This window comes from Miscanthus floridulus, chromosome 2 (assembly GCF_019320115.1).
Source record: "Miscanthus floridulus cultivar M001 chromosome 2, ASM1932011v1, whole genome shotgun sequence".
Taxonomy (NCBI): Eukaryota; Viridiplantae; Streptophyta; class Magnoliopsida; order Poales; family Poaceae; genus Miscanthus; species Miscanthus floridulus.
Genome location: NC_089581.1, coordinates 174,615,376 through 174,631,554, shown reverse-complemented (window position 1 = coordinate 174,631,554; position 16,179 = coordinate 174,615,376). Strand labels below are relative to the sequence as shown.

Genomic DNA, 16,179 nt, shown 5'->3' with positions numbered 1-16,179 from the left:
CGTCGTCGTCCGCGTGGCCCGCCAACTGGTCCGTGGCCGGTGATGCGCCCCGCTACTGAGCCGGTTTGCCCTGCCACCATGCGTGGGCATGTGGGTCCCACTGCTGCGTCCTGTGCCACGCTGCTTGGCCGCCGACATTGCTACGGACCATGCCACGGTGCCCCACAGCCGCCATCATCGTGAGCGCGTGCTACTCATCAGAGCTGGCCCGCCGACCGCCTGGAGCCACCCTGCCGGCGCCGTAGGGCCACCACCTCACCTCCGTGCCGCGCCCCTCAGCCGCGCGCGAGCACGCCGTGCCCGGCTGGCGCCGTAGGGCCGGCGACTGGTCTTCGCTGTCCATGCTCTGCTCCTGGGAAGAGTAGTAAAGGTGAGAAGGTGAGAAATCCAAGGAATAGAAATATGCAGGGTATTTTCTGAAAAATACATGACTCATTGAACAGTACTCTGGACTTAGGATTGATTAGAGAAAAGCGTAGGGGTCGTTTCACAAAAACGCCACCACCGTTGTCCGGCCCTGGCTGGGTGGGCCGGCCTGCTCCTCGCGCCGCGCGTGGGCCGTTGGCCTGCCTGCCGCTGGCTGCTGCGCGCTGGGCTGGGCTGGGCTGGGCTGGGCTGCTGCTTCCCCACCTGGGCCGCCAGTACGCTGCTGGGCCACCTGCACCGCTGCCACACCGCTGCTGGGCCGTCCACGATTGTCACCGCCGCTGGTTCGAGTAGGATTGCTGGCCTCTTTATTTTTCTTAAGCAATTTCTAAATTCGCTTGTAAGACAAAACTGTAAAATCAATATAAATCTGTGTAGTGATCCAAAATTTATGAAACCAGTTTTGTTAGTCTCCTAAAATTAGGATCTACCTATTAGTATATTTTGTTCACATGGTTCGCTAATATTTTTGGGAGCCATATAATTAATCTAAGATACTTAATATTACAAAATATAAACTTGTAGGAACTTTCGTGGTAAATTGGTAATAGTATTGGATCTGAAATCCTTACAGTAGGTTCCTAGCAATATTAGCTGCTCACCGTAATTTTTGTAGCTCTAGAATAATCAGTTGCTAGATAAATAATGATGTCCTATTATGAATAAAGAAACACCGTTGGTTTATATAACTACAAGAATTGTCTTATGCGACAACGTGGAAATGTAGCCTAAGCACGGTCGTCGTTAGAACTAGCTCGTTCACTTGAGAAACGTAGAGCGTAGTTATACGAGTCACGAGTGCAGTCAGTTGATCATACCCTTGCATTTCATTACATTGCATATCATATAGGTACGTCGATGGATCACGGAGTCATCGGGAGTTGCTGGAGGAATGGTGCTTTTGGAGATCATGTCGCCATGATGGAAAGCTAACTTCTGATTATATTTTTCCCAGGCAAGCCCCGGTGCATAACCCCTACCTTCTGCAGTTTAAATTATATTTGTGCATTAAGTTTCAAGGAGTTGAATGAAACCCATTTGCATATATATCGTTATCCTATGAGTCTTACTAGTATGATAGGATCGTGTAGATTGCTATGCTATAGGACTCCGGTAGAAATCGAGTGATTGCCTGTCACTCGCGAGATATAGGGAATATGTTACTATATGATTATCACCTGGAATATATAAAATGGTGGAAAGAAAAATTGTGATCGGGCAGGGATGTGGTTTGGGTATTGGTGGGTGTGAGAAGTTGTGTCGTCGCGGAGGCGGGTCATAGCTTGGTTACACTGTTTTTCCCTGTCTGGTCGGTTAAGGACCGATCGTTGCATATGACTCTGGGCAGGTCACAGACTTATTATCCCGAGCACATACTGGTGTATGGGCGCTTGGAAAACTTGTTGCTCTCTTGTCGCGGATCTGGCTCTTTCCGGACCGACTGTTAGGGTTTGTTTTTGGTGGAGGAGGTCCTTGCACCGTGCTGAGTCCGGGACTCAGGAGCGGGGGCTTGGAGTCCCAGTTTGGACGGGGACCTAGACACCTGGGATAGGAGAGTGATGGGTTGGTCCTGCTTGTGCCTGGGGCACAAGCGGGGCATGTGTTTTCAGGGTACCCAGCTGGGGGCATTGATTCGCGAATCGCCGGGCGATTCGGTATGACTTGTCTGTGGTTTAGCATCGTAGTAAGAACTGAAAGATGGAAGATGGACAAAGGAAATCTGATTGCTTACCACTTGCTTGAAAGTAGCATAGGTGCTTACATAGAATGGTTAGTTAATGAACCAATGCGGCTATTAATAAAAATCAAATATAAGGACGCACGCTTAGTAATGCTTTCTGCAAATGCAACCCACAAACTAGATAGCCTTGCATATCCTTGGAGTCTTTTCTTTTCTCCTATCGGGTAAGTCTTGCTGAGTACAATTGAGTACTCAGGGTTTTACTTCCCCTGTTGCAGGTGACAGGTGGACGCTTGAGCTGACCTTTGTGTGTGGATTCCTCCTGGTGGGCTCAGAGAGGATTTCCTTTACGCTGCGATCGTAGTTGTTATTTATAACTCTCACCAAATACTTTTATAAATAAAAGTTTCATAATCTGTTGTCGTAGTCTATATATATCAATACTTCATCATGTCATTAATAGAGGTTTATTTCCGCTGTAACTATATTCACATGTTTCTATTTTGCTGTTCAATTAAATTGTTTATAACCCTGATAACATGATTCATTCCGCTGTTATATTAATAAATATTATACTCTGATGTTGTATTAAAAGTGATGTAAGAAATGGTTACGAATGATGTAAGCTTTATTCTCTCATTTGTGATCCTGATGGCAAAAATGTGGATTTTCGGGTTCTCCCCTAGGGTGTGTCCGACGGAACCGAGTAATCTAGTGTTCTCCCCTGAGTGCTTAGTGTCTAATGGAAGACAAGCACTCCTGTGAGGCATTACATTAGGCGGTTCTGCCACAGTCGGCCTATATAGCGTGCCGTGCCCGGGCCGGCACTACGGACCAGAATGACAGCCCAGACACGGCACTAAGGCCAGGCCGTACCAGGCACTAGCACGAAGGCCGTCGGGCCGGGCCGTTCCTGGACCGTGCTGATTCGTGTTGTTCTTGGGCCGGCCCGTAGTGCCTGGCCAAATAGCCAACTATAGACGCCACAGGGACGGGCGCACGGGACTACGACCCGCGCGGCGCCTATATCTGCGCGTGCCCATGCCGTGCCCGCCCTCCTCAGCACTGCCACTGCCACCGGCACCGCGCCCCGCCGCGTCGTCTCGTCTCGTCTCCCGCGCGCGCACGCAAGCACGCCGGTCAGGCCGAGGCCCTCATGGAGGTCGCCCCGTCCCAGTTGCAGCATCACCTCAGCGACAGCTTCTCCAGCGGGTGGCTGACGAAGCGCGGCGCGCGGGCGCCTTCGCTCGAGCGCCTCGTCGCTGACGCCGACCTCGGCCATTCCTTCGGCAGCTCCAGGTCGTTCTCGTTTATCGACATGGACCCCGGCGAGCTCTTCTCCATGCGGTGGACGGGGACGGGGACGGCCACGGCGCCGCCGGAGAGCGACTTCGACTTCGGGCTTATTCCCGGCGTCGGGGGCTGTGGCAGTGACCCCCCGTCCCCGGTGCTGGTCAGCGCGAGCCGGGTCATCCGCGACGGCCGCCTCCTCCCCGGCGATCCCGACGGCCTCCAGGAACGCGCCGCCGACCCGCCCAGCGCGCCGCGGTCGCCGCTGTTCCGCTCGGCCCACAGCACGCCGGCGTCCCCGTCCCCGCCCCCGAGCTCGTGTTCCAGCGGGAGGACGTCCGGGCGGCGCGGCGCGTCGTCGTGGAAGATACTGCTGCAGTACCTCCGGTTCCTGGTGCCACTGTACCGGAAGGTGGGGGCCCTGCGGCGGTTCCCGGCGCCGAGGCGTCGGCCCCGCGTGGCGCCGGCCAGCCCGGCGCGCGCGTCTACGCCCAGCCTCGAGTGGTGCCACGGCAATGCCGGCACCGCCGTCCTCGACGCCATCCTCTACTGCAAGAAGTCCAGCGTACGTCCTACGTCCTTGGCACCGACCACCGAACCAGACCAAACCCAGCACCCGCACTGCACGGACACTGACGACCGATCACTGTGCTTCGTCCTCTCCGACTGACACCACCATCTCTGCACAAAATTTTCAGGGACAAGACGCATACACGACCTTGACGTGAATTCTTTTCTGCCGAGACACGTCGCCCTGTGTCGTCTCGTCTCAGCTGCTCTGCTCATCGTCGAGTTCCTTGTGTTGTGTGTGACCCTCCGGAACGGGCGACGTGATGCTTAATTTGGCGCCATCTCCATACAACACCTCGCTTAAGATTACACTGTGTATTTAACTGATGTGTGATTCATGACTCGTGTACAGTTTCAATCTAAACATTAATCAATAGACTTCCCCTGTCGAGCGAGGCGTTGCTCGTCGTTCTCGTTCGTCCATGGAGACGGGATTGGCCTTTTCCGCCTCGTACGGGTGGTGGGGCCATCTCGTCCATCGAATTGGGGAAAGGAATAGCAACAGATTACGGCAGCGACTGAAAGCGTCTCGTTTGCGTCCTCAAACTATGCATTTGTTTGTTTTCGCAACCAGTTCCTTTGTGTAACCTAATCCGCGGAAGGAAGCATCCTTATTATTATTATTCCAGCAGCTCCCTCCCGGCAGAAGAAATCCCCGGTTTTTATACTGCTGCTGCTGATGACCTAGCACCCGTTTTAGCACGATGTGTTTGGCGCTTTCTGATCTGTATATCTATATAGGCTAGAAAATTAGTAATACGGACTGATTGTTATAATCTGTATGGACCGTTAATTGGATTGGATTCGTTTGGTCGGTCCAACAAAATTCGCGTTGAACAGAGCCACACGGGATCTGTCTGGACGAGGTTCAGAAGCAGGCACAGATTAATTTGGACAGTAAACTAGTGCTGAAATGTGTCTCCATCTCAGTGATATATAATATATATATATATATATATAAAATACTCTGCAGCTGGCTATAAAATAACTTATTCTGTAACTACTTTGAGTTACGATAATTACTATGTTAACTTACTAGATTATAAGATTATAGTAACTCCTTACTAAGTGGTTTACTATAACGTGATGTGAAAATCCCTATGTGTTATAGTAACACAACTATCGTAAATATATATATATATATATTAATCAGAAGAAGGACGAGTCTTACTCGTTTACACAAGCTCAAATCTGACCAGGAATAGCAAATAATCTCACGTCGTATCTGCATTTAGAAAATCGTTCACGGAGAGACTTGGTCTGAAACAAGGAAATTTTCAGATTTCAAATAAATATTCAGCTTACCCCGTGCACAGGCTATTAGAATTAACCAGCAGGCAGAGCCGCAGAGGCCGTGTGAGGGCGCCATTTGGATGGGCGAAGAAATGGTCGGAGCCGGTGTTGGGGGTCGCTCGTTTTCCCACCAACCAGAGAGAAACGGAAGAGATCAAATGCGATTGGTATATTACTTCATCTAATCTACGTATTACATATTTGCTACGTGCTGTCCCTGTCGAATTACACGAGAATGTCTCCAAGACAGAGAGAGAGAGAGATAGACAGAGGGAGACTACGTCCAACGCTGGGCGTCGTCAGCAGCATGAGCTGTGCACGAAAGCAACTCCACGGATGCCATTGCCATCTCCATGTCACCTCTATTATCTTCGGTGGATCCATCTACATACCCTGTCGTCAGATGACAGGCAACATAATCAACGCACGGACGCACGCTTTGCAACCTCCATGATGACCAGAGAGAGAGGCCGTGTCGTACATGAAGAATCCGAGATCGACGACGACGACGACGATGATATGGCCATGCCTGCAAACGAACGAAAGGGACAGCAATCACCCGGGGTCACGAACACCAGAAAACCTGGCGCATGGTACTATTATGCACTAGCGAGATGTAGGCAAACAAAGCGTGCATGGGCATGGACACTCGATTGCAATGCAATTGCAAGCATTGCAACAAAGATGTGGCCGTAGCTAGGGTCTCCTCGCTCCTCCTCGTTTCGAAATTCGAACTAACTGGTCCATGTCGTCCATGCATTATTGGATTCATTCAATTCGATCCATGGATCAACCGGACCGGGACCAGCCAAATAATATTCGTTGATTGATGAATTCGTTCGTGCAGGTCGACGCTAGAGATACGAGCTAATGATCTCCATAATCTGGCCGCCGTCCTGCCTGCGTCCGGCTACGGCTAGCTGAATGAGCGGCAGAGCGGCCAATCGGGCACGACTGATGGGCGCGAGGAAATCCGGATGGTTTGGCACGTCCCGTCCGGGAGATCGATCATGGTCGTGGATGGGGGGGCGGGCGGGCAGGGCCTACGTGTGCGGGCGTTGGGGCGGCGCAGGCGTTGTCGTCGCTGGCGCGGACATGTACGGGGATGCGCCCGCCCGCCGGGGCCCGGGGCGCGGGGGCGGGGAGAGAGAGAGGCACCTGCGCGTCCCGTTGGGACGGCGCGGCTAGCAGTTTGTTCGTCAGGTTTGGCACGTACTACTAGCGCTCCAGCACATGCAGACGTTTAATTTCCTTCCATTCCAAGCATGGCGTAAAGACAAGCGTAGAGTCTTCTTTTTGAACAGTTTGGTAAAAATGTCTGTACGTGTAACGAGAGAAAAAAAAAACTATCAAAACTTTAATAGGGAACACTCATATCCATCTATGTCGAATTAAAGTCCATTTTTATATTTTTTTATTTGTAACCTGAATATATCATAATATAATTCTTTATATTATACACGTGTTGGCAATGTCAAATGCTGAGGTCCGTGACTTTGTTTGAGGACCAGCAAATATGTCTCTCCAATGCTCAATCTCTTCTTCGAAAGGTAGTCTTGGCATGCAACGCGGCACACAATTAGGCTGTTCGGCTGGCCGGCCGGCTGGCCAGCCCACCCACAAAGCACTGTTCATATGAACAGTGTTTACGTACCCAGAATAATATTTTGACTTACTTTTTAGTCATGTCGAATAGGCTGAATACAAGCATGAAGCACCCTAGGGCCTGGCATCGACCTCGTTGCATCGAACCTGCTAAGGCTGAAGTAGAATTTCGCGAAAAGGCCCTGGCGGGCCAGAATTGAATGCCGTTGGAGTTGGGCTGGGATAAAATGACGCCTGCACTGTACGACCGACCGAGGCTGCCGAAACAACATGGGCCGCAAGCCAGGTTAGCCCAACAATCACAGCGGGCTCCACGCCGTCACGTCACGCGCACACACACGTTAACCACCGAGCACAAGTCAAAGCGCAGGCAGGCATCGCGCTGGCTACCCGCGCCTTGACGGCTGCCGGCAGCCAGCTCCGCCAGAAGAAACCGAGGCTGCGAGACGCAAACCGGGCAGGCAAGGCGACGTCTGGCCCGGGCATCGTCTAGAATCTGAGACGACGACCAAAGCCAAGCCTTGCAGCTCTCCGACACAGGCTGCAGCACAGCTCAAGAACAGCCTATTTCCGAGCTGGGAGCAAAAGGCTGCACGTAAAGTAAACCACACCATGCATCCAACCCAAGAGCGCCGTCCGTCTAAAGCCTAATGATGATTGGTGAACGAACCATAGAGGCCGGCCGGAGCATGTGATGGCCACTGCAATTTTAAAAAACGGCGTGAGCTGCTGCTCGCAAGTTGCCGCAGAAACCACGGCACGGCACCACGAAGCGTTCCCCGGGAACGAAGCTGCCGGGAATGGATGATAACAGACCCCCATAGTCCATATATGGAGTGGATCCTCACAGCTCAGCCTTGTCCTTGTGTGAACATAATCTGACACTAATTCTAGCTGCATAAAAGCAGTGTGACCACTGACCATACCCCTACCACAGCCACACACACAGAGACGCACGAGCTCAAAAGATGTTTTTTTTTTATTTTCTTCCGAATGCAGTGCAACTAATAATTGGTCAGAGTTTAGGAACGAATTAAGGAAGCCTAATCAAACACTCCAACTAAACTATGTATGAGCAACTAACAGCACTTCGAAACGGAGACACCGCTATATAAGCAGACCACTAGTCAGCGTGCTTCCACACGCCACAGGCACACACCAAGGCTAGGCTTCCAAGATCATCACAGAGCTTCAGCTTCAGCTTCAGTAGAGCTGGGTTGCCATCTCTTCTCCTCCTCCACTGACTGAAGATGACCAACCATGCTGCTGCAGCTGCTGCTGGCGCGGCCACTTCTGCTGTTCCGTGGAGAAGCGGCGGCGCCAGCCGGTCAGGGGGAGCAGGAAGCGCAAGGCACATGCCGAGGCGTGGGCAGATCAAAGCCAGGATAGCGTCGGCTGCTCTGCATGCCGTCGCATCGGCGCTACTGAAAGCCATCCACAGCAGCCACATCCTGGTCAGGAACCCTTTCTGAATTCTGATGGCGGCTATGGCCTTTGGCCTAAAGGCGGCTGCAAGGAAGCAATGCACAAGTTTCCGGCATGAGCTAGTGTGAGCGTCATAGTTGTACTGAATAGTGACTTGAGATGGAACAAATGTACATTTCTCGTTTTCTTTGAGCGAAGAAAACTCAGGCATATCATTTATGTGTGCAAACACATTAATATCGCTACAGTTCTCCTCATTTTGGGCGATCACAGCAGAAAGCGGCAGCAGCACCGTCCCTGCGGCTGCTGCCCAACTGCAGACTTCGCGAGAGCCAGAGAAGACAGAGGACCGTGGGAGAAGCAGGGGCTCAGAACTCCGGTCCAGCAAATCAGATCGATGAGATTACAGGCTGGAGAGCCACGTGCCCGACCTTCATCATCTTAACAAAATAAGAAGTGTGCATATATAATATTAACAGTCATGATCGTAAGTTCATAACCTGCTAGAGAGCCTGAAGATACATAAGTTCATCACAGGCCAAGCATAATGGCTTACACTACCCATCAATTAAAGGAAAACTACCAAAACTAGTATAGTGTCCGTGCTAAATCCACGACTTCATTTTAGAAATACATATAAAAACATCCAAACGACTGTATTTTTTTCTTCTGTAGTTCAACTTTCACACAATTATATATGACCATGTATATAATCCGAAAAATACTTATGCATAACAAGGCATAATAATAAAGTTCTCAACACTACACACTGCAGTGTGGCTCAACACTATATATAACTTATGCAATGTTGTATTTCTCACTCAGTAAAATACAAACCGTAGCGTTAGCACGAGCACACTACTATATTTCTCAAACACAATACATAATTACATACTAAGGCCCGGCTTGTATCATGGTTCTCTAGGCATTTTCGAGCACTCTAATCTTCCTTCAGTATCTATCCTCATTGTCACTTCCCTCTATGTCCAATGTCCTTGTTTTCATAGGCAGCACCTTCGACCTGAAACACAAATATGAATGTGATTTAGATAATTTTATATAGACAATTATAATAACATTCTGAGCAAAAACTGAAATTTGCATGAAGACATTCTAAACAAAAGTAAAATTTCCATGGAGAATATTTGATGGTTAAGACTGCACTCCATACTTGCTTCAGGCAGAAACCATAGCAGACCTGCAACAGCAGCGGGTCGTGAACTGCCTTAAATTTCAGAAAAGATTGTCCTATAGCAGGATATCACAATCCCCTTAGTGCATCTAAGATTCTACCAGAAAAAATGCATATCCAGTCCAGTTTTTGTAAAACGACAATTTGTATACCTCCAAAAATTCAATTATTCTAAGCTAACCTGCAAACTCCAAACTCATGAAAACTAGAACATGGTTAATTACCCAATAGCAATTATATATGGTTTGACATCCGATGACACATAAACACCAATACAACATGCCTCAACACTAAACTGGTCACCTTCCTACTCACTGTCAAGAACCTCATTAAACTGATCAACCGACTGCTCACCTAGCAGATATAAGTTAAACCATAACTTCTTTACACCGCAGAAATTGAATTCTCCGGAGCTTGACGTGGAAACCATGAACATTTCATAGAGCCTATAATGCACAGATAGCAATCAAATCAATTCTTGATCGATTCCTTCCAAATATTTTAATTTTTTTCACAGATCAACAACAACAAAGCTCTAAGATGATATACATGTACTTAAATAGTGTATCTGAATTCCATAGAGAAAGGGTAGCATAAATAGAGTTACTTATATTGTTTATGCATAGCCAAGCGATCTAAGAAAGTGAACAAGAGGAATTTCAGAACAAACCTATATACCACCTGATCATTGCTCTTTCCTGATGAATGAAATGAGAAAAGAATCAGTGCTTTTACTAAGCTGACCTATGTCTGGACTATGGGGGATTAACAAGTACAAAGTACAAACATAGATTATAATAATGGGCAAAAGTGGTACTTGCCACTTCTTTTGCCCTTCTTTGACTGTTGCTCCCTTTCTCCCTTTCTAAGTTGCATATTGCTTCTGTTTGGTCAGGGACAATGCATTGCTAAGATAAGATGTCAATCTATGAAATTCCAGAGAAGACAAGAATGACTCTTTGTTTTTTGAGAACAGGGAAGCATGGAACTTAGTAATTTGTACAAAGAAAAGCATTATGGATACATGCATGATATGATAAAGTAACTGCATCTCTGACGGACTGCTTCACCTATGCACATGACGAACCTGAGGTAGCCGAGCAGGGCTCTGCGTGCTCCACCTCTTCCAAGGAGACGAGGTGGTGGTGGTGAATGAATCGTTAGGCGCCTCAAGCACGGACACCGGGTTTGAGTTGTGCTGCGCGTCGCACTCCGCGGCCGGCATCCTGACGCGGCCCGCCGACTCTGCTTCATTCTCGGCGAACCGCAGCCTGCGGCCGCGCCCGTTCCTCCTCTGCTTAATCCCAGCCACGGCCGACCTCACCCTTCCGTCGCGCCTCGTGGCCTCCACGGCGGCGAGCAGGAAGTAGAGCTCCCGGTCCGGGTCCGGATCCTCGGGGCTGAAGCTGAGGAAGGATGGCAACGGGGTGGTTTCGGGTCGGATATCCACGGGTTTCGGGTCTTGCGGGTTCGGGTTCGGGGATGATTTCTCACTCACGGTTTTCGGGTTCGGGGCCCCGAAACCAATCAAGTTCGATTTCGGGTTTGATTTTCCACCCGTGGATATCCAATGGATATCCGAAATAAATTATTTGGAATTAAAACTCATGTTTTATAATATGTTAATAATAACTTGTTTACTTATATTATTAAATTTATTCTAAGTTGACTCGTATAAATATTTATTATTTGTTGCCTCTTATTTATACATGTGAATATGTGTATATATATCATACATATGTTTATAGAAAGTCCTTATTTCTCTTACTATGGTTTCATATAAAGCGGGTTTTGGGTATCCATTCGGGTTTTGGGTATCCGCATGTTCGGTTTTGGAGACGGATTATCACCCGAATCGGTGTTCGGTGCGGTTTTGGGTTTTGATTTCGGGTTTTGGGTTCAGGTGCACAGAGACTCCACCGGATCCGAATCCACCCTGTTGCCATCCCTAGGAGCAGGAGTCGCTCTCGTGCCCTCAGGTACGTTGGCCTCTCCCGCTGCGACGCGATGGCGGCTTGCACGAGATCGGAGACCGTGTTCGTCTAGGAGAGAGGCGCTGATGTGGCCACGAGGGGGCTCGAGAAAGATGAAAGTCGCATTGATTGTGGATGTTGTGTCTGCGTCGGGGGAGGGGCGCTGATTCGGCGGGGATGGGAAAGGTGTGGGGGATGCGGGGACCGACCAACCTGCGGGAAGAGACGGTGATGACGATGAGCGTAAGGCCTACGGCGGCCATGACCCCGATGGCAACGGCGGTGTTCCAGCGGCCGCCACCGGAGAGGGGGCCGCCGAGGAGACCCGCGGCCACGCGCTCGACGCAGCCCCATGCCCACATCGGTTGTAGATGTCCGCCAGATCGCTACATTTTTTCGGTGAAAAAAAAAGAATCGCAGGTGCCGGAGATCGAACCCGTCCTTGAACAGCAGCGTGCAACGGCAGTTCGGGGGAGCGTCAGGGCAAGCAGCCGCCGCGAAGAAGGAAATATTTTTCCGAAGGAAGCTTTTTTCCGTTTATTTGGGGATTCGATCTCAGGTCGTTAGTTGCGGACGCCGTGTAGGGGGTGTAGGTTAGGGCGCGGGGGTGAGAAGTCTGACGCGGGGGGTGAGAAGGCTGGCATCCCATGTCAAAGATCGGCCGTCGGATGGATTTTGATGTTGATTTTAACGAAGATAAATTTCTCTGTCTATTTTTTTCTCAGTGCGAGATATTTTTTTGGAGAGACCTAGTATAATTTTGATGGATCCATTATATTAGAGATAAATACTTAGCATTTCAATACGTGAGAACTCAGAAAAGGCAGCTTGATGGATTTGTAAATTAGCTTAGTACTTCCAGCCTTTGGGTTATTGGGTACAGTAGTGATTAATTCATCTCCAATGGCAATGACGATCCGCTCGTAGCACAATCTGAAAAGTACCAAGCATAAAAGTTAGAATTGTTTACATACTGTTTAACATTTACAAAAGAACTAAAATATTAGACCGCCAACTTGAAGTAAAAAAAAACAACTATTTCCTAGATGCATCTTGCCGATATAGAGAATTTTCCAAACATGACCAAAGAAACTAGATTAAATGTGATAATGCATAGTCAGATATTCAGTTTTCAAAGCAAAATTTCCCATATCAAAACAACTAAATTTTCACTAAGATATAGTGTCTCTCTGCAGGCAATGGAAATATGTTGCTGGTACAATATGAAAGCTACCATGCATAAAAGTCTAAAAGGAGACATACAATTTTTTAAGGATGAAATAGTATGGAGTGTTCAAAACTGTTTCTAAAAGGATAGTAAAATAACGCACAAACAAAAAGTCCATTAAAAATGGGCTAATGGCTTATCAATGCAATTCAAAAGGTTCACAAGATTGGGTTTTACAAGGTGAGAAAATATAGCCAATATAAATACGTTCCCTATGAACAGGTTAATACTAACAAGTAATTCATGTGACATTGCATTGTCATGTATTCAGTTTTCTCAAGCACGTGTACCGTTTTTTCCATTAAATTAATTGAAGTATACAATTCAGCAATTCAGCATCAGAAGTTGACAACAATACATAGAGGCCATAGAGTGCAGGGTCATAAACAAGCACTGGGATATAATCATATAACCATACCTGGAGTGTAGTAGCTCATGAAGGGTATGACGGGACGGTTCATGCAATGCTCGCTTACCTTCCTTGAGCGCTCTGACTCGAGATCGATGATGAAGGTGCCAACATCTGTGGCTAGAAAGATAACATTGACACCCTCAGCAAAACCAATGACTTTCGCTTGGTTAATAGGCATGGTGACGGGTAACACTGACTGTAGGTCGATCACCCTGTATGGCACCCATTGCGGAGCTGCATCTCCATTCACCATACTCGAGCACAAGAAAAGTCTGGAATCCATTATGCTGGCGAGCCAAGGCCTCGTTTAGATTGCGAAAAAATTTCAACCCGATGAATAGTAGCACTTTCGTCTTATTTGACAAATATTGTTCAATCGTGGACCAACTAGGCCCAAAAGATTCATCTCGTGATTTCGAACTAAACTGTGCAATTAGTTATTTTTTTACCTATATTTAATACTCCATACAAACAGCTAAAAATTAATGTGATGAAAAAAAAGTGAAAAAACTTAGAATTTAGATGGCATCTAAATAAGGCCCAAGCAAACTATCCTCGGTTGGCACGATGAGGAGATTGCCCGAGAAGCTCGTGTGCAGCAGCGCAAATATAGACAGGTGATGCCTGCCCGAGTCATACTTCAGGATTGCAATACGAGCATTCAACTCGAGTACAACGTAAATTCCATCGCCGACAATGACAGGACGGCTCAGTTCCAGATGGCCACAGCAATAATGGAGGACACCCACGTCTAGGTGAACAGAAGCGCCCCACGCATCAGCTTGAGGGGGTGTTTGGTTACTGCAGAAAATTTTAGTCCCTATTCTATCGGATGTTTGGACACATGTATAAAGTATTAAATATAGACGAAAAAAATAACTAATTGTATAGATTGTGGCTAATTTGCGAGATGAATTTTTAAGCCTAATTAGTCTATGATTTGACAATATTGTGCTACAGTAAATATATGCTAATGATGGATTAATTAGGCTTAATAAATTTATCTCGTAAATTAGTCTCCATCTATGTAATTAGTTTTATAATTAACTCATATTTAGTTCTCCTAAATAGCATCCGAACGTCCGATGTGACATGGACTAAAATTTAGTCCATGTAACCAAACACCCTCTGAGACGAGTAGACGGACGCATAGGCGTGCCAGTCCCCCTTGAAGCCCACACAGACAACCAGGAAGGGACCTCCGCCGTGGCAGCTGGAATGGTCGCAGCCGGCACCGGATGTTGGGCTCGGGCACCTCCTCCCGGGCACTGGTGATCGGGTACCAGACGAGGAATTCGTCGGTGTCGTCCGTCTGTTCGAAGAGGACGCGCCCGTGGCGGCAGTCGAGGTGGCGGCAGTCGAATGCCGCCGAGGAGGAGAAGGGGGGAGGCGGTTGCAGTGGTGGAGACGAAGCGAGGGACGTGTTCGGCGCTGCGGATATTATTGAAGAAGCCTAGCAGCGGAGGAGCTCCGTGGAAGCGACGGTAGCGGCGGAGGAAGGCGGGGTCGGTGAGGATGCGGCGCCACGGCTTGCAGACGAAGGAGGCGCGGACGAGGTGCGCTGGCTCTTTCGACGGGACGCGTAGGAGGATCTCCGCGATGGCGTCACCGACAAGCTCCGGCGGCTGGCGCGGCGGCGCCGCCATGGCTCGGGCGACGAGGGTTTGGGTGGCGACGGGACTGGGGTTGGTTTTTTTATTTATTTTGCCATTATAATTCTGACAAAAACACTATTACTATTCACCTATTCGGAGATGAGCTATTACAATTCGGTTGTCTGAAAGATATCATTAAGTACACATTGAACGTGGTTAGGCCCACTTGCAGATCACTATATTTTCATATTGGCCCCGTTCGCATCGCTGAAAAAACAATCTAAAACACTGTTCCGGTTAATTTATGGTGGGAGAAAAATACTATTCCGGCTAAAAAAATAATCTGAAAAAGACGGATTATAAGAGAAGTGAACGGGGCCATTGCTCAGAATACCCCTCGTCCCCCCTGTCTTAGTGAATGACACGCAGGCCTCACATGTCATCTTCTTCCTTAATTTCCCATCTTCTTCCATGGCGAGCAGCCGTCGCCGTGGCCACACGAAAGCGCGCGGGCGAGCATACACCGCGGCCATGACAGGGAGAGCAACTGGCGCCACTGCCATGTGGCCACGTATGCGATCTCGAGAGCCGCCGCCGCGGCCACGCGGGCACGCGTTCCAGCATCTGCTGCCGCTGCCACCGCTACGGGCATGCGGGCAGCTGCTGAACCGTCGTTGCAGCCACGCGGGCGCACGGGCGAGCAGACGCCGTCCTCCACCTTCTTGCCTCGGTCACGCTTCACCGCCCCGTGCTTGGCCGCGCACGCACGCCGGCGTGCCGCCTTGCGTTCACCTTGTCTGCTAACCACGACCGCGCTTGCCACGCGCGCGCACCAGCGGGCAGACTCCCATGCCTCGGCCACCATGCTGCTGGCTTCTGGTTGCGCAGGCCATGCTCATGAATGCCGAACTACAGCTCGACCACGCCGGTGTCTGCCACCTGCGTCCGTCTCACACGCGCTGGCTATGCAGGCTGTGCTCGTCGACCCACAGCTCGTCGTGCTCTCGCTATTGCCATAGTGCACCATGCGCTCGCCACTGCTGCCGCTCGCTTGCGCTGTCGGCCTCGCGCTTGGTCGTGCCGCAGCCCGCCGCGTGCTCGTCGTTGTCGTAGCTCGCAAGCGTCGCTAGACACGCTACTCGCCACTACCGTCGCTGGCGAGGGTCGCCAGGCACGCTGCTCGCCGCATCCCTGCAGGAGCCGCCGACCGTGACTACACGTTCGGCTGAAGATGGGGAAGGAAGATGACCTGTGGGGTCCACCCATCAGTGACAGGGAGAGAGTGGAGGACAGAGGGGCATTCTAGGCAATACAGAAATACAGTGGTCTGCAAATGGGCCCAACCGTGTCCAAAGCGTACGTAATGGCATTTTTCAGACAACTGAAGAATTGTAATGGCTCATCTCCGAATAGGTGAATAGTAATAGTATTTTTCCAATGCGCAAGAATTGTAATGCCACCAATTGTACACATCGAACATGGTTAGGCC

At 49.4% G+C, this 16,179-nt stretch overlaps 1 pseudogene; it reads left to right on the top strand.

Moving 5' to 3' along the window:
* Window positions 1-3,148: 3,148 nt before the first annotated feature.
* On the top strand, window positions 3,149-4,598 carry LOC136540750 (uncharacterized; annotated as a pseudogene).
* Window positions 4,599-16,179: the final 11,581 nt, after the last annotated feature.